Raw genomic sequence first — 26,333 nt, forward strand, 5'->3', positions numbered from 1 at the left:
GGTGTTATTGCTCGTTGAGCAACCTGATGGCCTGGGGATAGAAGCTTCTTCTGAGTCTTTCTGTGCTTGCCATGAGACTCCGGTATCGCTTGCCTGACCGCAGCAGTTCAAAGAGGCAGTTGTTTGGGTGGCTGGAGTCCTTGATAATTCTCTTGGCCTAGTCAGTAGACTACTCTTTTAGAAACGTTTAATAATTTTTTTTAAAGCATCTTCATGGTTTAATGCAGACATATGTTGCAGGGACTATTTTAATCGTCATGTTGCCATGACTGTATGCTTCAAAGGGTTCAATCAAGCATTTTTAAGGGCTTTAGAGGACATTTCAAAATATCGTGATGTGTATCGTAACATAGCCAAAACATATCATGATATCATTTAGAAGCCATATCGCCCAGCCCTAGTGAGAACACTGTGTTCCGTCCCCGGGAGCGGATGACTGTTCTGTCCCTGGGACCACTTGAAAAGGGCGCGGAGCACATAACTGTACCAAAACACGGAAGAGGCTTGTTGTAACAAGTGCTTAGGTCTGAGTTTAAGGAGGAGGGTGCTAACTTGCTTGCCCAGAATAGAGTTGTATTCATAACTTCAATTTGCAAATATTATTTAGGTCTGTTTGGGATTGTGAGTCTGTAAACCTGCTCCAACGAGGGAAGCTGTGTTTCAATTTCAGCCAAGCGCTTATGTCTTTCTCTCTTTTCAGAGGCTTCATAAGATATAATGTGCCCTCTCAATACCACCTTAACAGACTCCCACAATGTATCATCAGAGACATCACCGGTATCATTCATTTCCATAAACTGGGCTTGAGTTACACCTAGGCTGTTTTCGTTTCGTTTTCAAGATGAGTTTCGCTTTCCAGGGCGCGACGTAGTGGCAGCCGAGTTAGACATTCGTTTTGCAACCTGAGCACAGTGATGTAGTACAATGCCAAAGCAGTAGGTGGCAGTAGGTGGCGAACATGAAGGCAATTTTCAACCATCAGAACTTGTGCCAATACACTTTCCTGCAAAAAAATATCAACAAGCCACCATCTTTAAATGCCTCCGTGAGCCATTTTAGCCAATGAAGCATTTATTTTTCATCAAAGTGCTATACAAGTGCAATAAACAAAACTGATACATTCACTGTGTTCTGCCTCATTTGTTGATGAAACAAAACTAACATCAACACAATTGACCACCAAGAGCGGAGTTTAGTCTCATCGGTGCCAATTTTGTTAGCTTACATGCTAACGCGATAGGAATATGCCATTATAACTATAGCATTGTGGCTAGCAGCTAACGTTAGCTCACGTTAGCCAGCCATCACCAAACTGATGATATCATGAGCTATCAGTAGCTAGATAACATTAGACAACGCCTCATGCATTAAACAAAGGTGAATAGATGACTGGGCCATTTTGTTTAATGCTTGTTAAGATTGAAAGAGGAGCTCTGAGCTAACAGGGTCTGGTAGCTAACGTTAGCTCATGTTAGCCAGCTGCTCATGCAATCCTTAATGCTAGCAGAATGAATGGATGTAAACTTTATTTAACAAATTGCAGAATGGGTACAATACATTATGGCTCAATACAAACAATTGTTAAGGGAATGCAGACTGTTGTAGCTTGGACTGGGGTCCTTATAACAATAACTTGACAACACATGGTAGCTGCAGCTATTTGGGACAGCTGTCGTAACCGGACGTTGGTGAGGGCACGCAGATGTCGGTATCTACTGCGCATGGGCGTTGAGCAACAACGGCTCTGCGCAGATTACACGACACGTTGTCGGTGAGTTTTGGCGAGTATCCAAAACGAAAACACTGTTTCAGCGTTCCTGCTAGGGCAACGCGTTTTCCTGCCAAACGGCATTTCTATTTAACTGGGACAGCAAACGTATTCATTCAGCAACTAAACGAAAACAAAAACGCCTAGTCTAACCAATGAGTCGAGATCTTTTTGTCTACCTAAATGTTTACTGGTTACTATGAGCGATTTGTAGTGCCAAATTTCCCTCGGGATGAATAAAGTATTTCTATTCTATCATTTGATCCCGAAATGCTTTCTCTGAGAGCAAAGAAGGATTGAAGCTAGGGATGCTCCGATATTGGTATCGGTATCGGCCGCCGATATCAGTAAAATAGCGGTATCGGTAAAAAGATTTTGAATTTAATTTTTTTTTTATAATAAATAAAATAAGAAATAACCATTGAGTTAATTTGTTACATTTAGTTTCACTAAGTTAGGAAAGTAATGTTTTAAGTCGAGCCTGATGTTGCCTTGCACAAAAGAATGATCCCAGTCTCTTCCACACAGTGACAGTGAGGCATACAGTTTATTAATTCAATGAATGAAGTTTATTTTCTGTCTTTGTTGGATGCCACCACGTTAATCAATGGGAGGACGAGCACATTTGCGAACGCATAAACTATATCTTAAATTATGGCTGTGTCTAATACACTATCGCTTATCAATGACTTGCTTGCAGTCAACATGTACGAAACTGATTGTTTTTTCATCAGTACATTTCCGTTTTATACCGTTTTGAATAAGAGTATAGTTTCGGGGAGTTCTAGTAATTTCAGAGAAATACACAAAACGCGTTGTCATTTTCCGGCTGATTAATCGTTTTCAAATAAACGCTAGATCATCGAGAGTATTTGTGTTCTTATGTTGCACGATACAAAAGTGGGCAGAAAAATCATTTATTCGTGCCGCGCTCAGCGCCTAACTCCACACGTCACACACACGTTGTGAATTCTGTGAAAAACAACTCTGATTAACCCAAAACTGGTAACATAGATTCCTTACCTCAGATCAGATGTTCTCCAAAAAGATTATTCCAATTCCTGATCGCCATTCCAAATATGGATCGTGTTTATTGATCCAATGCTGGGTACTGGAAACATATATATTCCACGCTGTTCTGGTGGTGGGCAATGAATGGGATCGGCTCGTATTACATGCCTGACGAGTAAAATGTGGAATCCGGACTCTTTTTTTCCCCCCATCCATTTCATTCAGTCTAATCCAATGGGGTGCAGTACCATCCGGAGAGACAATAGGGGGCGGTATTTTCCCAATTCGAGCTCAGAGTGCCAGTGGTAACGTGAGGCTAGATTAATGAAATATGAATGGAAATTGCTAATAAAAAAGGCACTCAACGATTGGCATGAAATAACGAATTATGCCGTGGCTGGCACTCAAAGTGTTAATGTCCACTGATAATTCTTCAACTCTCCTGGCCACGGTGTTTCGAGCAAGGCGCGTATTAGCAAACGCTTGCTTCTTTTCAGGGCAAATGCTATCCACTGCCTTCATCAGTCTTTAATAAACTCGCCTTCTGTAAAAGGTTTGCACTGTTTTGCAATTAACACTGAGTGCCAGCAGGGGGCGCACGATTTAGCGCTTGAGTGCCAGCGCTCTATTCAATAAGAGGGCGAGCACATTTGCGAACGCAACTATATCTTAAATTATGGCTATGTGTCTAATACGCCCGTCGTTTATCAATGACTTGCTTGCAATCAACATTGTCGAAACGGATTGTTTTTCATCTGTACATTTCCGTTTTATACCATTTTGAAAAACGCTAGTTTTAAAAAAAGAAAAAAGTTATTCTGCAGGAATCGCCCTTTATTGGAATACACAAAAAAAGGCTCGGATTACATGCCTGACAAGTCAAATGTGGATTCCGGATTTCTTTTCCCCATGCGTTTTCATTCAGTCCAATCCAAAGGGTGCATTACCATCCGGGAGACGATAGGGGGCGGTATTTTCCCTGTTCGAGCTCAGAGTCCCAGTGGTAACGTGAGGCTAGATTGATGAAAAATGAATAAAAAATTACTTAATAACGTGTTAACATCGCCACTTCATAGCTTGCTTTGGTGCGGTTTTCCTTTGAACGGCAACGTTCCGTTTGCAAATTAGGCACACACACTTGCTTCTGTATTTAGTGAAAAAATATTCAAATTTCTACCGCTCCTGGAAGCGGCAGCCCTCTTCATCAACTTTTCTTTTTTTAGGTGCATTCGCCATGGCTATATTGCAGGATACATGGCCTCGTTGAATGAATGGAGTTGTATTCCAGTATTACGCGTGCAGTATACGGTTGGAGCGCACCATTCCTTGCCAGCATTCCGGACATAATATGGGGGTCATGTGGAGACCGCAATTAGCTAGAGAAGGTGCTGCCACCCTGAGGCGAAGAAAGAAATTGCAACTTTAACTTTTATGAATAATTCATTCTTGTTTGACGGTGCTTGCGGCGTTCATAATACAATTTAGGAATGAAGCCACGGGCTGTATAAAATTCGTCCTCGGGCTGGACTTTGGACACCCCTGCTGTACAACATGTTTTATTGATTTTAAAGTTGGTTTTATTTCATTTTTGAAAAACATTGAGATTCCAGGGATCCCTCTGAGTACCACCAGCAGGGGGCCCAAGTACCACCGGTGGTACGCGTACCACAGGTTGAGAATGGCTGGGCTAGGTAATGTAGTTTTTCAGAATTTCAACATTCATTGAGAGCTCTGGATGCCCTCTCCTCATGACTACAAACGAAGTTGCGACGCAAAATAACACTTTAAGTGCCGAAAACGTGTTTAGGTGTCCTTCCCCGCCATGCTCAAGTTGCAGATATTTCAAAAATCTGTGACGGAATCATATTTTTCCTCCGCAGCCCTGAGACACAGTGCTGGCCTCCTCTCAACCCTCTAGCGGTTCAAGAGCGCCATCTGGTGGCCGATCGGCAGAAGCGCCAAACAGGAAGTCATGTGGATGAAGTGCTGATCGTCCATATTACTTCCGGGCACTCTATAGGTCCCGGCACTCGATCTCGACACAATACATAGCGATCCGTTGCCAATAACTCGATAAACAACATGATTTGGACGTATATACTATTATACAACCTGGAAATAGATTGCGTATTTCTACATCCCATAATAGGAATATTTCAGTTCCACGCTCATCGTCCAACGGCGTGAGGAAGATACGTTAAGATTCAGCGTTATTTTTGAACGTGTTCGATATAAACTGCTCTGATGATCATATCACCCACACTAGATGAATGATATAACGCTGCCCACGGAATTATAAACGATCCCCCGCCCATCCGGTCATCATCAGATGATACGTAGAAATTTGTAGAAGTACGTCCAATTGAAATGTTTGATCTCGCACAGATTCCTACCAAACTGTATTTCATCATCAATATAATGCATTTGGGGCTATAAATCACGTTCTGGAGAAAGCTGCAGAAAGAGATGAAAACATACTTATACTTTAGAGTAGACTATATTTTACTATGAATATGTGAATGAAAAAGTTTAACGTTGCTACACAATGAACAATACATATAGGACCTTGAATGGGCCCTAATAATGGCAATTTAGCAATAGAATTTAAAAAGTTATAGCCCTGCAAAGAAGGGGAACTTCTCCATAGACAAATAGAGCTGGCAAGGGATGGTATATCATGAATTTAGCCTTAGGCAATCAAAGTGTTAAAAATGGCGGATATTCGCTAAATTATGAAGACATTCCATAAACTAAAATCTCACTAACACTTTAGCCTATTGGTAAACAAACATATTGTTGAAAATATACACTGACTGCTGTTTTGACAGGATTAGGGTCTTTACGCTTGCCTAGATTTGAAAAGAAATAACGCAACATTATGTCATACAGTCTGGAGAGATTGATTTATGATGTGATGTCATTTTGGGTCCGGTACCGGACCCGTCGGACTTAAGAGGTTAACCTGTTCCACCCGTGGAATATTTTCGCTTAAAATATATACCTAGGTAAATGGAATATTGCTCTACTTCTACAAGGGCCATTTGCATATTCTTGGTATCTAGGTAAATCTATGGACCTCAGGGAATGTATTCAGTGTCAGAAATATTGTGTCTATTACTAGGCTTGCTTAAATTGTGATGAAACGAAGGAGAATATGAATTATGATTTTTCTTTACAGTGAATAACACCATGATAATACTGACTAAACTTAAAAAACTGCCACTGGTTCAGTACCTTCTTGAGATCATGTGTACACAAAATCTTAAGGAAATTAATAAAGGGAAGATGATTAAACAGAAGGTTCTGTAGATACAGTACTGAATTCTCTCATCCGGACCAATGCTATTTGAAATATTATTATAGAATATGATGCTTATAAATTACCTTATTATAGCCAATTCGCACATTTATATATATATTAGAGCTGAGCCGTTAACGCCGGACTGTTATCGTGTGATAATACAATTAACGCCGTTAATCTATTTCTCAAACTTGGGTCTCCTCTCCTCTCTGTCTGCACGAGAAGCCGCTCACTCACAACATACACATACGGGTACTTCAGGGCGGGGCCTATCTGTGGCGCAGTGTTGAAGCGCTGAGGACACAGACCGAGCTCTGCGCTCATTATTATTATTATCATGGCGGAGAGAACAAAGCGAAAGTCTGGGTACACTTTACGAAAGTCGATGCCGACAACGCACGTTGCCACAAGTGCAATAAAACATTTGCAAGTATGGGTGGCAATACAAGCAATTTGTCAAAACATCTGTTGTCAAAACAGAACATTACTGCAGAAATGTGCCGTTTTCAACTGCTTTGCTCGCAGTGTTCCATCTCCATGCACGTCCACTGCAGGTAGGCCAAGATAATACGGAGTTAGCTAGGCTAATAACGAATTATTATGAATAGGCTGATAAATAAAATATTATTGTTTAGCTACAAATATATTTGAAAGATGACAGCCCACGCCTCCTCCCTCTCCCTCCACCGGTCCCAGCCAAGCCAAGTCCCTTCACCCTAGCAGCTAGGAAGGATGACAGAGGTAGGGGGGGGGACGACGACGACGACGAGTGTCACAGGGCTGTGACCCAGTTTGAAGGCCTGCGCCCCTTCTCTACAGTAGAGTCCAAGGGCTTTAGGTAACAACTAATCATTCAGTGTATCTTTTTTTTTTATCTTAAATTTGTTGTTTATTATAAAAAGTCTATAATTCAGACACATTTAAAACATTGTTGCTGCTGTTGCTGAAGAGAATTTATTTATAAAGTTATAAATAATAAAGGAATGTCGATAAAGTACCGAACCGTTAAGCAGTATCTAAGTAATGACTTACTTGACTTAAGCCTTTGCACTCCCTGCGGAGCATAGGCCACTGACTATTTCTTTCCATGTTGCGCGGTTTTTGGCCTCCCGAACGATGTTGTGCCATCCCAGTCCAGCCTCTTTCATTTCCCCTTCCCAAGAACGGCGCCAGGTGTTTCGAGGCCTGCCGCCTCGAAACACGGCAGGCCTTTCCAGGTGGGTTCCATCGTAGGGCTTAACGGGTGATGTTTGTGTCTTCCTTTCTCAGGGTACAGTATGGCCTATCCACATCCACTTTCTCTTCTTTATTTCTTCTGGCGGGGGTAGTTGTTTTGTGCGCTCCCACAGGTCCAGATTTGTAATGACATTTGGCCATCTCACTCTTAGAATGCGGCGGAGGCAGGAATTTATGAAGGACTGTACTTTCTGCTTCAGCCCTACGGTTGTCTTCCAGGTCTCCTAGCCATACAGGAGGACTGATTTAACATTGGAGTTAAAGATCCTCAGCTTTGTGTTTTTTATTTCGCGAGACCTCCATACTCGACCAAGTAGGTTGTATGCCATTCTTGCTTTTCTGATTCGCACTCTGATGTCTTCTTGACTTCTGTGCCACCCGCTGTATCTACGTAGTAGTATCGATAAAATCCTACCGATACCCATCCCTAGGTAGAACACACATATTTTGAATGCCTTCGGCAGACTTCAAATGAGCCATTTTAATCTAGATTAACTCCAGGATTGCAGATAGATGAATCTAGATAAAAAAATATAATACATCTATGCCCACCTAATATATATACATTATCTTTCAAATGCCCGAGTTCAATTTGGATTTAGTATCACCAGGTGTGCATAAGAACGGATAATGATATCTACTGTAATTTACTGTACCTTTTTATTTTCACCACAGTGCAACCATTTTGAAACTAATTTCAGATCTAATTGTTGCTACATGCTAACAATAGGGAGGAGAAACTAACTGCGTTTCAATATTTGTCAAACGTTACCTTTTGTGGCTTATTATCCCGAATAATAACAGTTATTGAAATAATTCATTCAGAACGCTGAACTTTGAACCCCCACAGTATCTGACAGGAAGTGTAGTTCGGAATAATTCCAACACTGATCCACAGCTATGCATCCCCTCGACAAAATGGCCCCAAAAAAAACTACAATTCCCATGATTCAAATTTTCCAAAATGGTCGCAGTCTTGTAATAGACTTCAGCAAATCGAGAAGTTAAAACTATCTAATGGCACTTTTAACCTATTGGAGGAGGGGTGGGTGGGGAACACTGTACAACTGTACAAGCAAAACTGTACATTGGAATATTGACAACCATACTTGGTCATTTACTGTACATTGGAGGGGGTTGGGTTAGGACATTTACAGGGGCCAGTTTCGAATTGCAGTCTCCCTTAGGTGTTCTTTGAGAGTAGTTTTGAAAGTGGGTAGTGATTCACATTCCTTTACAGCTTTGGGTAGGGCGTTCCACATTGATGTGGCATAATTGCGAAACGTGTTTAGTGTCTTGTTTGAGCCGAATCTGGGTTTAACATGATTTGTGGAGCTCCCTCTGGTGTTGTGATCATGGTATTCACTGACCTTTGGGAAGTATTTTGACATGTACCTTGGTCGAGTAGTGTATCTTGTAGACCAGGCCCATTGCAAGTTGCTGTACTCTTGTCTACTCTAAGCCATCCTAGGTTGTCAAAGTGGGCAGGGGTGAGGTGGGTTCTAGGAGTAAGGTCAAGCAGTAGTCTGACCAGTTTGTTTTGAGATGTTTGTAATTTTGTTTTTTAGTGCCTTTGAGGTGCTTTGGTACCATGAGGTGCAAGCATAGTCGTAGTGCCCTTGAATGAGTGCTCCTGCCAGAGTCTTCAGGGTATTATTGTTTACCAGAGAGGAGATCCGGTACAAGAATCTAGTTCGTTGGTTGACTTTTTTTTATTACATTGGATGCCATTTTGTCACAGGAAAGATTAGCCTCTAGGATAAAACCCAGGTAGGTAATTTCATCTTTCCTTGTGACAATATTGTCACCCACTGTAACTGAGAAGCCGTCGGTCTTGCTGAGTTTGTTATTTAAACCGAAGAGAATGGACTCTGTTTTGCCCATGTGTAATGATAGTTTTTGCCCATGTGTAATGATAGTTTGTTATCAGCGAGCCATATGCAGATTTTGCCTAGTTCCGACCTGAGGGTTTTTTCAACCTGTAACTTGTTCTTGTCAGAGACCAGCAGGGCTGAGTCGTCTGCGAACAAGAACAAGTTGCAGTCGGGTGGAACAGGTTAAAGGAACACACCAACATTATCAACATAAAGCAACATGTTTATAGAAAAAAAGTTGAGATCCAAGGCAGCTCTACAAATTTTAAAAAGCCTTTATTTGTTGGCTTACATTATTTAGATTTTTTTTTTTAAACTAGACGTTTCGGCCTACACATGGCCTTCTTCAGGGTGTTGTAGCTGTGACAAAACAATACTGTGACTAAATAAAGAAAAAAGGAAAAAACAGAACTCTGGGAGTGACTAATTACAATGGGGGACAGCTGGTCCCAAATGAATGAAGGCAAAGCACATTCTCAACTTGACATAGTTAGACAATCCACTTATAAGTTATGTCTACGTTGAAGGAATATACAATAATACTAAATAGAAATAAAACATTTGTATATTATATGTATATATACACACACTCAAAATATTATAACAACATAAGGAAATGAGTCAAAACAAACATAGAATAGATCAATAATAATATCAAAAAATATTAAACAACAATGTAAGAGCATTGAGTAATGCAAGACAAAAAATACTACTATATAATGTAACCTACTTAGCCTATAGAAGTGACAACATGTCCATAGTCATTTAAACCTGCAAAGAGGTGGCCTGTAGTCTATCTATTTATTGTATTTACACAGTTATTTATTGTATTTTGATAGTGTTCTACTGGCCTATAAAAATGATACCATGTCTATGGAATCATTTAAACCTGGGAGTGAGGTGGCCTGTAGTCTATTGATCCAGCGACTTTCTTTCTGGTTTAGAATTCTTTGTCTATTTCCTCCTAGACGTGAGTGGAACACTGTCAATTCCGATAGCTGTAAATAAAACAGAGGTACTTTGGTGAACTTCATGAATATGTTTAGCCATTGCATAATCCATGTTAGTTTTGATAGCATATTTATGATCTGCCAGTCGATCAAGTAGGCGGCGTTTCGTACGACCAACATAAGAGTCACATTTGGAACAAGACGGTATATAAATAACATGTGTCGTTTGACAATTAATAAAGCTGTTAGAAGTATGTCTGTTTTGTAACTGGGTGGGTAAATCATTTTGATCTTACCACCACATCGCATTGTTTGCAGTGACTACATCTATACGTTCCTATAGGAGGCTTTGGTAACCATGTAGATTTAACATCTGCCGGTAGATGGCTTCGTACTAATTTATCTCCGAGATTGGGGGCTCTCCTAAATGTACAGAGGGGTGGGTCAGGGAATATGTTAGACAGAGCCTCATCACATTGGATCAGACTCCAATTCTTTTTAATTATATTGCGAACAGCAAGGGCCTTAGTACTATAAGTGGTAGAGAAAAACACTATCGGTTTTCTCTTTTAGTGTCTTTCTTTTTAAGAGTTGCGTTCTACAGTAGCGGCTTCAGATATAGCTGTTTTAAGAGTGTTATGTGTATAGCCACGTTCTCTGAAGCGATCATACATTTCTCCGCTCTTTTCTCTAAAATCAGCTTCACTGTCACAGATTCTACGTACTCTTTTAAATTGGCCGTAGGGAACATTGTTGATCAAAGTAGAGGGATGGAAGCTCTCTGCATGTAAAATAGTATTTTTATGCGTTAACTTCCTGTACAATGACGTATGTAGGTCACCATTCAAATCTTTAGTGATTTCTAAGTCCAGAAAATGGATCTTATCAGGACTAAAATCTAGAGACCGTTTTATATTTGGGTTAGTGTTGTTCAAATAACTATGAAATGCTTTCAATTCATCAATAGTGCCTTTCCACCACATAATGATGTCATCTATATATCTGGCCCACCAGATGATCTTATCTTTAAATACGTTTTGAGTGTTGAACACATAGTCCTCCTCCCATTTTCCCATAAACAAGCCTGCATATGAAGGGCTAAAACATGCACCCATAGCACAGCCTTTTACTTGTCGATACATTTTGTCCTGAAATAAAGTTGATACATTTTGTCCTGAAATAAAGTTGATACATTTTGTCCTGAAATAAAAACACCGTTAAGTAAAGTAAATTTAGTTGGTTCAACCAAAAAATCTGTAGGGGGGTCCTGCGAGTCAGTGCGAGTATCTAAAAAATTTCTCATGGCTGTCATGCCTTGGTCATGGGCAATACTGGTGTAAAGGGCTTCTACATCCATTGTCACCAAGTAAGTGCCTGGTCCAATATTACCTTGCTCTTTGATTTTATTGAACATCTGTAGTGTCCTGTAAATAAGCTGGAAGCGTTGGAAGTAGTGGTTTAATAAAAAAAATCTACATATTTAGATATAGGTTCATCGTTCCCTGAAATCACTGGTCTCCCTGGTAAAGCAACACGTGTTTAAATCTAACGCAGTTACTTTTTCACCAACAGCACACACTTCGCTTGGCCAGACCAAGAGGACTCTCATCATGACCAGCAATGAAGCTTTGATGGGAGCCAAGAAGAAGAAGAAGAAGTTGGGTAAATACTGTGAATGTTTTTTTGTGGGGGAAATTATGTTGTGTTATTTCTAATTCAGGTGAAGGAGAACTCTTCTTTACCCCTCTCTGAGTCTCCATCCATCTCTCTGTGCTTTACTCCTGAGTCTCCATCCATCTCAACACTTTACTCTTCTCGGTCTCCATTATAATAATAATGCAGGACCTCTTTAGGGGGTCTTTAATCGGCATGCAACAAACTGGACATGCCATTTGAGCGGCACACGGGATACACACGCATGCATTGTCTTTTTCTCAGTTGCCGATGCTATAGAGTCTCTGCGCCTAACCCATCCCGTCGTGTTGTAGTGTTAACCACTACACCACCGTGCCGCTCATTTGTCTGTGCTTTACTCCTGAGTCTCCATCCATCTCTCGACGCTTTACTCCTCTGAGTCTTCCATCTCCCTGTGTTTTTAGATGATCTGGTACCACCTGCTGCTAGCGCTGAAGCCCTGCCATGTGTTGAGCCAGCGAGGGGCGCTAGAGGCCTAAAGTCTGTCGTGGTCGGTGAGTTGGAGCTTATTGTCAATGTACCTCTGCATAATGTTACATTTATGACACTTGGACATTTTCCTTGTATACTTTGTTGGTTGGTTTGTGTAGTAATACTTATTAGATAATAACCGTATAGATACTATAATGCTATGAATGTCTATTTCACTTCAGTGTTTACAAATATTTCCAATGTAAACTAACCTTTTACAGTCACAAAATACAGCAAATACTATTTCAAAACCCATTTTCCTTCACCTACAGCAAGGTCAATGGCGATGACATCGCTTGGCCAGACCACAAGCAGACCACCTGCTAGTGCTGAAGCCCTGGGACCTTCGGCTGACCCAGCAAGGGCTAGAGGCCTAAAGTCACCTCGGAACCATGGTGAGTCGGAGCTTATTGGAACCTGTTAGTTTTATCAAGAGCTCAGTCATATTTACCTTTAGTCCTTGTATCAAGAGCTCAGTCAACTAGAGAATGACAGCATGTTGTCTAGAGTTAGTCCTTGTATCAAGAGTTCAGTCGCTTTGGCCTGTGGTCACAGGATCTTTTAACTCTCTACCATTTGCCCACACAGAACAAAAAAAAAAAAAAAAACAGCCTTTTCCTATTCTGTCCCATCTATGTGGAACTTATTACAGAAGGAACTGAGGCTCCCGAACCTAATTCCCATTGGAGATTTTAAGCTTCTTATACGCAATATTGAAAGGGCATCCATGGGGCGCCTGTTCTTGTTCTTGCTCTTAATTTAATTTAATTTATCTAGATTCTAGCCTCTTGGACTTTGTCTGGAACTTGTTTTATGTATTTGGTATGTTTGTTTGGTGGATCAGGTCACTCTTGTAAATGAGACTGTCTGAATGAGATTTTTACCTGTACCTGTAATAAAGGGAAAAATACCATAACTTGTGTCCTTCATGCTCACCACTAGTATACCATAACTCACTGTTAATGTTTTTCAGGATGTGCCAACTGTGTGAGACTGATGGAATTAGTCAAGAGACTGAGGGAAGGTAATTTGTCATTTTGAATGAATTGTTTACCTTTTTGGGGTTGGGGGGGGGGGGGGGGGTGAGGAAGCCACATTGCAAACTTATGTCCCATTTCCAGCCTTGCATTTGATAGAGATGTATTACTAAGACGGAAGAACTAAAAGTAGCATCTCCCAGTATGTTGGCACTGCACAGTATTCTTATGATGGTTGTGTTGATTCAAGACTCCTGCCATGTGAGGGGGCCTGGCCAGGCTCACTGAGTGTTGATGAGTGAAAATTACGTTTCCAAAAACCAGGATAGCACACCTCATTTGTAGAGATATGAGACATGATTCTAGTAGACATTTCTATTTTATTTTAGATTTATTTTGTTTGCACCATTTCACCAGGAAGTTCGACTCGAAGGGGAACACTGTCATGCAGGAGGTAGAACGCTCGTCTGGTAATCGGAAGGTTCCCATTTTGATTCCCGCTCCTCCCTGGCAGCATGTTGAAGTGTCCTTGAGCAAGACTCTTAACTTTCTCGCTTAACTTTCTCGTTTTTGGATCCTTTTTTCTATGTTCCCATTCTAAACACTCACGTGGACCTGCCTGTGTCTCCCTGGCACTACTGCCTACGTTATAATTGCAATAGCGATCGAATCCCGACAGGTGGCCTTCTGAACTGGGTCTCTCAGTTGTCTTTCAGTACTGAGGTACCTCCGGCGGCAGGAATCCCCTCCCCCTGAAAGTGAATCAGCACACAGCTATCTGTTGCCAATCTGCTCGCCTGAAACCTATTGTTTCCCGTATTATAGCCAGGCCCAATGCACACGACTAATAGCGATCTCGATGGAACTGCTGGGATTATTCATTTTGGAGTACTTTCTGACTAAGGTAAGGTCTATTTTACCGAACCTAAAACATGCTTTTGGAAACGATTGCAGCTTTGTAAACCCCCCCCCCCTTGATGATTTTGAGTTTCAGGCGAGCAACCCGAGCGATTTGCGCATATGCATATAACACGTCATATCTCACTATCTAGAAAACGAGGCTGGATTATTTTTAAACGGGCCGATGTTTAGAGTGGAATAGCGCACAAAGGAAAGTATGTAGAAATGAACTAGTTTGTCCATGTTAGACTATAAATAGTGCCTGTCAAATTAGCCATACTATTGTCTCCATAGCTATAATATAGAATATACGATGTGTCCGCAAACATCGTGAAAATGGTCTAACGCTGGTTCCAGGGAGTAAAGATGGGAAAACGGCGTGGCAGTCAAATGAGTTGACCCCTAATTGCTCCCGATGTGCAGGTCGGCACCTTGCATGGTCGCCTCCGCCGTTGGTGTGAATGTGCATAACAAATTGTAAAGCGCTTTGGATAAAAGCTGTTATATAAATGCACCTTTTACCACTCGAATGAAGAACTCTGAATGCCAGAACATTCAGTCACTATATGAGCTACTCTCTCTCTCCCAAAACCAGAGATCAGAGAAGTAAAACTTGTGATGTTAGAACGGACCTTTGTAAAGAAACTCGAAGTTGAGCTGTTCTGTAAAGTAACCAGATTATTGTAAATGAGGGCTATTTTTATTCTATTGCACACTGCATCATTTTACTGCACTTTTTACTATTCTTTTTATTACTGCCTATTTTAAAACTGATCAAACGGAGGCCTAATGGATCCTAATATGAAAAACTGATTTGCATTACCTTGCTGCTATCTTTTTTATGCTTATGTCATTTTATGCCATATAATCAAACTATAAACAAAGTGGCCTATTGGGATGCTAGATCCTAATGTGAAACTGATTTTACATGTCTGCACTTTATGTGCTCATTTTGTGCCCGTCTTTTTGCTGCTGTGAAGCATTTTGAGCTGCAATTCTTGTATGAAAGGTGCTATACTTAAGCATTACATCATGCGCAGGAGTGTGTTATACTCATTAGATCACACCTAGGGGTGGTTGTTAGGCCCGACGCGCAGCGGAGGGTCGTTAGACCACCCTAGGCGTGATCTAATGAGTAACACACGACTTCAGAAGTGATGTAATGCTTTTATAAAATGGCCCAATTCACCAACCTTATTGCTATACAATAAACACACAGTAATTGAAGCATAATGGAGATTTATTCACAACCATCCACAGAGAAAGTAGATCCAATAGTAGATCCACTAGTAGACACCAGAGGGAGCTCCACAAACCATGTTAAACCCAGATTCGGCTCAAACAAGGGACTAAACACTTGTGTTTGCCTTACCCCTGTTAAATACCACCACCCACTTCAATGATAGCGTTGTGAACGCATAATCTGTCTTAAATTATGGCTATGTGTCTAATCTGCCCGTCGTTGACTTGTTTGTTTGCAGTCAACATTGTCGAAACTGATTGTTTTTTTAATCGCTTCATTTCCGTTTTATAGCATTTTGAAAAGCCCTCGTTTTCAAGGAAAATATAAAGATTGCGTGATAAACGGCATTTACTGGAATATTCTGGCATACACAAACGTTGTAATTTTTCGGCCTATTTATGAATCGTTTTCAAATAAACGCTAGATTATCGATAGTATATGTGTACTTATGCATGCTATAGAAGCGGGCTGAAATATCGTTTCTCTCATTTCCTGATCGCTCGCACAGCCACACACACGCATAGGGCAAACGCTGATATCTCTGTGAAAATAGCTCTGATTATCCTAAGACTGGTAAAATAAATTACTTACCTCAGATCAGATGTTATCCAAAGAGATTATTCCAATTCCTGATCGCCATTCCAAATATCGATCGCGTTTATTGATTCAGCGTTGGGTACTGTAAATACATAACCCCTTCAGTCTGGCTTCCGTCCCGCTCACAGCACCGAAACTGCACTGGTAAAGGTCATCAACGACCTCCTCATCTCCGCTGACTCCGGTGCCCTCAACATCCTGATCCTACTCGATCTCAGTGCAGCCTTTGACACAGTGTGTCACTCCATCCTCCTCCAAAGGCTGCACCAACTGGGTGTTGAGGGCACAGCACTTGACTGGTTCTCCTCCTACCTCACTGACAGACACCAATTCATCTCCCTCTCCGGCCACACCTCCCCCCCCTCCCCAGTCACACAGGGGGTCCCCCAAGGCTCAGTCCTTGGCCCCCTGCTTTTCATCTGCTACATTCTCCCCCTTGGTCACATCATCCGCAAATACCACCTCAACTTCCACTGTTACGCTGACGACACCCAAATATACATCAGTACACAATCCCCCCACAGCCCACCCCTCAGTCACATTGAATCATGCATCACCGAACTCCAAACTTGGATGACCCACAACTTCCTCAAACTCAACAGTGACAAGACTGAACTCCTCATCATTGGCACCAAAACCACCCTCACCAGATCCGGACCCATCACACTCACCATCAACGACTCCACCATCACCCCCTCCCCCCTAGTCCGCAACCTTGGTGTCCTCCTTGACCCCACCCTCTCATTTGACCCCCACGTCCGCTCCATCGTCAAAACATCCTACTTTCACCTCCGCAACATCGCAAAAATCCGTCACTGCCTCTCCCCCCCCGCTGCTGAATCCCTCATTCACGCCTTCATCTCCTCCCGCCTGGACTACTGCAACTCCCTCCTCACTGGTATCACCTCCCGCTCCCTCCATAAACTGCAAATGGTCCAAAATTCAGCCGCCCGCCTCCTCACTAACACCCGGTCCCGCGAACACATCACTCCTGTCCTCCACTCCCTCCACTGGCTCCCCATCAAACACCGCATTAACTTTAAAACACTACTCCTCACCTTCAAAGCCCTCCACAGCCTGGCCCCCCCCTACCTGACTGATCTCCTTCTCCCCTACCGCCCAACCCGTTCCCTCCGGTCCTCCTCCACTGCCTCCCTCACTGTCCCGACATCCAAGCTCAAAAACTTCGGAGATCGGGCCTTCTCTCGCACTGCACCCCGACTCTGGAACTCCCTCCCCCAGTCCATCAGAGACTCCCCTACACTCTCCACCTTCAAAGCTCGCCTCAAAACCCACCTGTTCTCCCTTGCCTTCAACCCCCCCCACCCCTAAACCCCCCCCTCCCCTCCAACCTGATCGATATGTCTCTAGTCTTTTTTTGTGCCACCAGGCTGTCTCCCCCGTTCCCCCCATGGTCTCATGTTCCTTTGTTTTTGTTTCTTTGTTGCTTTGTTTTGTTTCTTTGCTTTCGCCTCTTTGTTTGTACCCCTGCTCCCGACTACTGTCAGCGACTTCGGGTTACTGAGAAGCGCTATATAAATTAAATGAATTATTATTATTATAATCCACGCGTTTTCCGGGCCGGCGATCACAATGGATTCTTCAGTTGGCTTGACGGAAAAGTTAAATGAGGAAACTGCCCCCCCCCCCCCCCCCCCCTAAAGTAATGGGGTGCAGTTACACAGGGAGAGACGATGGGGGGCGGTATCTTCCCAATTGAGCTCAGAGAGTCTGCAACACTAACCTGAGGCTCGATTGATGAAATATGAATTCAAATCGCCAATAAAAAAAATACGACAAACAAACACTATATAGCGTTGGCGGGCACTCAACGGTCGGCATGAACTAACGACAACGCGTGGCTGACATTAAAAGTGTAAGGGCTCGAAATTGCATTGTCATATGCTCCCAAAATCCTCCCGCTGTTTCACTGTTTCTAAGTGCAGTGATTGAAAACTACTCAAACTAGATTTCCTATTTATTTTTTATCAGGGATCGATAAGGGAATCGATAAAGAATCTTATAGATAAGCAGAATCGATAATGGAATCGTATCGATAAAATCTTATCAATTCCCATCCCTACAAACTGTACTGTATTTGTAAATCTGGTATGTCATAAATGTATAGATGTAGCAGTACTGTCTATCTATGTCATATATGTTATGATGAATTGAAAATGGGGGACCCTGATGTAAACGAGATGAAAGTCTTTCTCTGGTCTTTCTCTGGCCGTACTGTATTGTACCCATTCTGCAATATGTTAATAAAATTTGCATCAAATTAGCATCAATCAAATCCAATGGTCTGACAAGAAAATAATCGATTTCTTTTTTTTTCCACAATGAGTCATGACAAACCAATGACATAATCCAACATATGTGTAACGAACTAACATATTCCAGTTGACTATCTTTTTTGGAGGATTCGTTCAAAAGCTATTCATACTTCCATTTGTCCATCTATGGCGGATTCATTCAGACAGAAAAAAAGTAATTCGGTTGTGGGAGGGATCTGGGGTTATGTGGAGTGTGTTAAATAACAAACGTCTAACTTGACTGTTTCAGCCAGCCAATCAGAATCAAGAAATTTGCATGCCATTGTATAAAAATAAAGTTATTATTATAAGTTCTGGAGCTGATCTTTGTGGACCCACAGCTTGTTTGTTTTAGTTTGATTCTATAGTGGTGTTCTCCGTTCAGAATCTCAAAATATACCCATACTTAACATTCCCCTGGGTGCTCTGTGTCACCTATAGAGTTTAGAAGCCTTTATTTTTTTATATAGTCTGATTATTTATACATTATCTTCTATTTATTTCAGAGCTGGACGGAACGAAAGAGGCACCGGAGATGGGACATCCCCCTGCAACATAGTTCATTCATAATTCACATAAGTGAATTGTGATTGTCATAGTATCTCATGTTATGTTTTTTGTTTTTCTGTGTGGACCCCCCCCCTTTTTTTATCCTCTCTTTCTCAGATTTTTCTGTTTTCTCCCCGTCCCAATTTAGTCGTTGTGCCAATTCCCCCCCTCCCCTACCTGTTTGTTGTGCGCATGTTCTCCTACTGGTCGGTACAAGGGAATCCTGAAGTCATCCGCACGCTTCCTCCGACACGCGCGGCGACAGCCAGTGACTCTTTTTTCACCTGGCAGCGAGGACTCATTGGTGAAGTGTAACGCGTGGGAGGTCACGCTGCCTTCATCAAGTCCTGCCTCCGCTGAGCAAGCGCCCAGACCTGACCTGTCCACAACGCCAGATTCCCACCCGTGACTTCCCTAACCCAGCCAAACTGGTTAGTATAGCGCCAAGGCAATGCTGACTCCGGGAGTCGAGACCGCAGCCTCTTGCATTGGTGACGCGCGCAATCTCCGCTACGCCACCTGACCGCCCCTTACTCTATCTAATCTATTCTACTTACTGGGAGAAATTTATTCGACAACACTGAGCTCATCAAATGGATCTGGATCATAGTGAATCTGGTTGCTTGTCAATTGGACAAGGAAACTGGTGCTTCACAGATGCACAGATTACTTAATGGATAATCCACCTAAATCGGGGATTGGCAACCTTTTTAACAGTAGCAATCATATTTTTCCAGATTAAACAAATAAAACAAACAAAAAAATGAATAAAAAGTAGTTTGGAGCTGTAACTTATTAAAACCGTAGGCCTACTTATGAATTTAAAGAATAAAAAGATCAACAGAGGCTTATTAAAATATCCATTATATTCCAGGCTGCATTTACAAAAGGGAAACTGTTTATACTTTTACCTGTTTATACAATATTGAGCAGGCAGCACAAAATATGGTGAGGACAGAACTTCCGTCCGATCTCCAACCTTCCTTTCCTTAGCAAAATCTTGGAAAGAGCAGTGGCCGCCCAACTCCAACAATACATGTCCAACCATGAGCTCTATGAGCCTTTTCAATCCGGCTTCAGAACTCAACACAGCACAGAGACCGCCCTCATCAAAATTACCAACGACCTCCTTCTTGCAGCTGACTCTGGCCACATAAGCATCCTCATCCTCCTTGACCTTTCTGCAGCATTCGACACAGTCTCCCACTCCATCCTCCTCAACCGCCTATCCAACAACCTCGGCATCACTGGCTCAGCACTCTCCTGGTTTCAATCCTACCTCACCACCCGGACACAGTTCATCACCATCGGCGACTCCAGTTCCACCCCGGCCCCAGTCAACCAAGGCGTCCCACAAGGCTCCGTACTTGGCTCAATCCTATTCACCATCTACATGCTCCCCCTTGGTCAGATCATCCGCCGCCATGGCCTCAACTTCCACTCCTATGCCGACGACACTCAACTCTACCTCTCCACCAAACCATCCACCCATCTCCCCCCACACTCCCTTATCAACTGCCTGCACGAAATAAAAACCTGGATGTCATCAAATTTCCTCAAGCTCAACAACAATAAAACCGAGCTCATGGTTGTGGCACCCAAGGCCCTGCTCCGGAAGGTTGGGGATCTCACCCTCAACATTGACGGCTGCTCCATCTCCCCATCCCCTAAGGTCCGCAACCTGGGCGTTATCCTGGACTCCACCCTTTCCTATCAATCCCATGTAAATTCCCTCACCAAATCCGCCTTCTTTCACCTCTGAAACATTTCCAGACTCCGACCATCACTTTCCGACACCACAGCTGAGACCCTCATCCACGCCTTCGTCACCTCCCGCCTGGACTACTGCAACGGGGTCCTGTCCGGGGTCCCAAGCAAAACCCTGGACAGGCTCCAGTATGTTCAAAATTCAGCTGCCAGGGTTCTAACCCGCACCAAACCCTGGCAGCACATCACCCCCATCCTCATCCAGCTCCACTGGCTCCCCATCAAATCCCGCATCACCTACAAAACCCTCCTGCTCACCTACAAATCCCTTCACGCCCTGGCACCTCAGTACCTCACTGACCTCCTCCACCCCTACACTCAGTCACGGTCCCTGCGATCCACGGACACTGGTCAGCTCTCCATCCCCCGAACCAGACTGCGGACGTTCGGGGACAGAGCTTTCAGTGTGGCAGCTCCCACCCTCTGGAACTCCCTCCCCGCAGAACTCCGCACCACCCCAACTCTGGACTCATTTAAAAAACTGCTCAAAACCCACCTCTTCAACCTGGCCTTCAACCCCTAACTTTCTCACTTTATATGTATGTGTTGTGTCTGTCCACTATGTTTGTTGACTTGTTATCTCCCCCCCCCCCCCCTTATGTAAAGCGACCTTGGGTCCTCTGAAAGGCGCTATATAAAACGAAGTATTATTATTATTATTATTATTATTATAACAACAAAGCTATATTGTTCTCATTCCGATATGAACTAACTGAAAGACTGTAGGTGCAGGGAAAGGGTGAAACAAGTATGACTTTGTAGCTAGGTCAAAAAGTGAGGATTCTGATCAATGTGGCCTTCTGCACCATGGCTTTTAGACACTTAACATTTTGAATGGCTTCAGTCATGGGGGCAGCCATAATTAATAATAATATTATTTGGGACTGAATATCATGAACACCACATGCAGTAGAATAGTGGGTAGTGGTGACAGAAAGGAGTTGGGCTTTGGTTAATAGTTGAGCTTATCAAACATGCAACATTATAAGGCTAATGGAACAGCTTAATAACATCAGGTTATGTGTATTATTAATAGTTTGAATGCAGCGTTTTACTGTTCTTTTTTCAAGTTGGCTTTGTGGGGATTTGTGAAAGTCCTATGCTATACATAGAAATCGACTTGATGTTTTTTCTATGGATGCTTTCATACTGGCTGTGAAAATGTCACTTTGAATTTTCTACAATTTAATTGTAACTTATTGAAAATATTCTAATCTTTGGGTTTTCACACAGCTACATTTCACTTGTATGATATAGCATTCCTAATTCGGCTTTTACTAGCAACCCTGCTCAGTGCCTTTATAGCTTGCTGTACTACAAGACAATAGGTGAATCTTGCACAAGTCCCGTTAAAATGAAGCCTCCCCACTTAGCAGGTTTTACTGTAGACTCCCTACAGGGCAAGTGAGATGGTTGTTAAAACCGTATTATCGATAACAACCTGTCAGCCCCTGTTGACTTCACTTCTCAGTTAGTTGGGTATAAACTCAGCTCTAGTCAGGGCCATAGGGCCCTACAGTTGGTCTGTGACCCCCCCCCCCCCATCCATCTGTGCCCTACAATCTGCTTTCATCACCAAACCAGTGATATGATTAGTGCAGACACAACTTCCTCACAAGGGCTCTTGTTCCCGCTGATGCAGTCAGTCATTCAGTCAGTCATTATCATTAGTGACCCACTGTATGTCGGGGCCCATTGTTGCATGTCTTTGTTGTGATTTGCCTTACAGTACCTTGCTACTATCTCTTTGTATAAAATTTTGTATTTTAAACAATAGTTACAAGACTTATTTTTATCCCTTTTTATAATTTATAATTGTCTGTTTATGTCGGAGGTTGTCTTTCTCATCGTCTTGCCACCATATCTATCTTATCAGTACCTAGCCCCTTTCGTGACTGATGCAAGCCCTGCTTGAATACGCAGTCACTGGTTCCCACGTTATATATATAAATATATCAGACATTTCAAAGGTACTCTGTTGCATTAGGGTTTCACACACACATGCGGCAGGGTTTGAAAGCTCGGTGTTGCTAATAAACATTTTAAATAATTTTTATATGAATGAATGAATGAATGAAAACTTTATTAACAGATTGCAGAATGGGTACAGTACAGCTCAATACATACAATTGTTAAGGGGATGCAGACCAGAGAAAGACTTTCGTCTTGTTTACATCAGGGTCCCCCATTTTCAATTCATCGTAACATATATGACATACATGACATACAGATAGACAGTACTGCTACATCTATACATTTATGACATACCAGATTTGCAATTACAGTACTGTTTGTGATACAAAAAGAGTCCAGAAAGAAAAGAGTATATACATTGGATTGGGTAGGTGGGGGTGGGGGGGGACTGTACATTGGAGGTGGTTGGGTGGGTGGGTGGGGGGGGGGGGGGGGGGTTGGGTAGGAGTGGGGGGGGGGGGGGGGGTTGGGTAGGAGGGGTGGGCGGGGGACACTGTACAACTGTACAAACAACACTGTACATTGGATTATTGACAATAATTTACTGTACATTGGAGTGGGTTGTGTTCGGACATTTACAGGGGCCAGTTTCGAGTTGCAGTCTCCCTTAGGTGTTTTTTGAGAGTGTTTTTGAAAGTGGGTAGTGATTCACATTCCTTTACAGCTTTGGGTAGGGCGTTCCACATTGATGTGGCATAATAGCGAAACGTGTTTAGTCCCTTGTTTGAGCCGAATCTGGTCAACACTGCTCAAAACGGCTGTATTTCCGTATTTGTCTGCCTGTTGCGCGCATGCGCATCATGCACCCAACGTCGGAAATAATGCAGTGTTTAAAATGATTTAAAATGTTTATTAGCAACGCCGAGCTTTCAAACCCTATGCAACTGAGTACCTTTGAAATGTCTGATATATTTTGGACCCACCGCTCGCTTTTAAGCAGGTGCACATTAACATGGCTAGTAACGTGGGAACCAGTGACTGCGTATTCAAGCAGGGCTTGCATCAGTCACAAAAGGGGCTAATCGGTACCTTATTCAGCTTACTTCTTTTTTTACAACACTGCTATAAACAAATTTGTGTGTATACAGTATATGCAGTCCATTTACTAAGGTGTATATATCAAGCCCCCCTCTCTTTCGCTTGATCCTAGTGTGACCGTATGGTGGTTTTTATTTTTCCTCATGGTGTATAGATATGTATATATTATGTAGCTTTAACAAAGTATTTAGCTTGTTTTGTTAATTGATTGTGATAATAAATTGATTGCATCAGGAGCTCAGTCTGTACTCACTCATTCAGCACCCGATTTTAATATAATGCGTTTTCCTTGTTCTGCTTTAAAATATATTTAAGCATCATATTTACTGTAATGCATCAAACGGTGACCTCTAGGCAAAAGAGACCCGCTTCATACCGCACTGTTTAAATGTTTAGTCTGTGTGGGTTGGAGTTGAGGGGTTGCTATTGCTGGCTAAACCTCAGCCTCTGCCAAGAGGTCTGGAGAAAATCGGTGTAATTCCGTTACTAGACTCCAACCCACATCAGACCAAAACAAAATATGTAAATAAAGTGCAGTACTGTTGACTGTATTACAGATTCTACCTTCAGTCGATGGTTTTCCATAACCTTTCCAGGCCTAACGTGTGTAGATCTGAGTACATCATGCCGACTAGTATTCCTCTAGTCATTCATGCCGACTAGTATTACTCTCTCTTGACATAATCATTCATGACCGTAAATGTCCAAACCCCCCTCCTAATGGACATATTTTCTCCAACCCACCCACCCCCTCCTAATGTACGGTCTCCTCACCATAATATGTATATATTTTGTTAGGATCTCTGGGTAACAAATAATAATACATTTTATTTGGTGGCGCCTTTCACGACACCCAAGATCGTAGGAAAAAAAACAGCAAGGCAGTTAAGAGTCGAGGTTAAAAAAAATAGAACAGGAAGTATTAAAAAACTGAAGTTAAAATAACAAACACAAACGGGGGGTATTGGACTGTGACGGAGGTTATAGTGCAGACCTGGGCATTGTACGGCCCATGATTCTGACCGGCCCGCGAAAGATTACATGATCATTTAAAAAAAAAATTAAACCTTTTTTTTATATAATTTTTTTTTTACTTTTTTCTTTTCATGTCAACGTTCACACGCACAATATACGCTTAGGAGACATGCTCAGAAGATGTTGGTTCTCTTTGGATCCACCTACATATGTGAACAGACATTCTCAGTCATGACGTTTACCAAGTCCAGGTACAGATCCTCTCTCACTGATGAACATCTGGCAGCTGTGCTTCGCATCTCCACCTCAGACATGCAACATGACTTTGATGGACTTGTTAAAGCTGGATTTCTCACACCGAATGGAAAAAAAAAAAAAAAAAAACTGAAGAACACTAAAATGTGGAAATATAACAAGTGAAATGGGACACTTGATATTTTTTTTCTTTTTTTTGCACAGTTCTGAAAACATTCAATGTTTAATATAGGCATGTAAAGTAAAAAAGGCTACAAGGGGGGCTTCCGGTATGAGAGCGGAAGGGTAACACGCATGCGGTGGAGCTCCTAGTCAAAAGAGTGAAAAAACTGATAAAGGACCCGAAAAGTGATTAAAAATGAAAATGCACACGAGAAGTAAGGAAGAGACAACGATTGTGAAGGAAAGCGAAATGGAGAACACACGAGAAGAGGAGAATTTGAAGAAACAGAGTCCCCGAAGCGAAGCCGAGAAGGGAAAGGCGGAAGAAGGGGGAGGTCCCGCTGAGGCAGACACGGGAATGCCAGGATGGGCCGTGGTCATGCAGGCCGGGATATTGCAGACCATAACAGCAACGATAAAACTGAACACAGACACGATAAGGAACGATATTGGGAAGTTACGGGAGGAATTGAGGAAGGAACAGGAGGACTTCAGAGGTGAAATGAATACAGAACTCAAAAGGGTGGATGAGAAGATGGCGGAACAGGACGGTAACGTAAAAGGGGTACAGACTAGAACGGCGCAGATGGAGGAATGGAGCACAGAGATACACGAGGTGTTAACGTGTGCGATTCAAAAGCAAGAACAGATGGAGACAAAGATATCAGACATGGAGGGGAGGTCACGGAGAAATAACATCAGAATATGGGGATTGAAAGAAGGAGTCGAAGGGGAATCGGTGATCCAATATGTGGAAGAGCTTATCAAGGAACAACTGAAGGAGACGGGACTGGAAAAGATGGAGATACAGAGGGCCCACAGGGCGTTGGCTCCGAGACCGAAACCGGACAGACCCCCGAGGGCGGTGATAATCAACTTTCTGAGGTTCGAGGTGAAAGAATTGATACTTAGAACCGCGTGGACCAAGAAGATAGAAATCGAGGGGAAAAGGCTGTCGTTTGACCACGATTACTCGACAGCGGTGGCAATAACACGCAGGTCCTACGCGGGACTGAAGAGAATTCTGAAAGAAAACTGAATGAAATTCCAGTCACCCATGACCTCGCTAAGGATTCACTGGAAGGAAGGGACGGTGACGTACGCGACGGCGCGGGAGGCGGCGGAGGAGATGAGACGACGGGGGATGCAGGTGACTGAGGACGGAGAGGGAAGGAGACAGGAGGGCCAGACGCGGAGCCTGCAGCAGAGATTGGAGGGGGCACGCAGATGGACCAGAGTGGGAGATCGAAACCCGGGAGAGGAGGGAGGAGAGAG

Source organism: Notolepis coatsorum (assembly GCF_963971535.1).
Source record: "Notolepis coatsorum genome assembly, chromosome: 12".
In the NCBI taxonomy this organism is placed as follows: Eukaryota; Metazoa; Chordata; class Actinopteri; order Aulopiformes; family Paralepididae; genus Notolepis; species Notolepis coatsorum.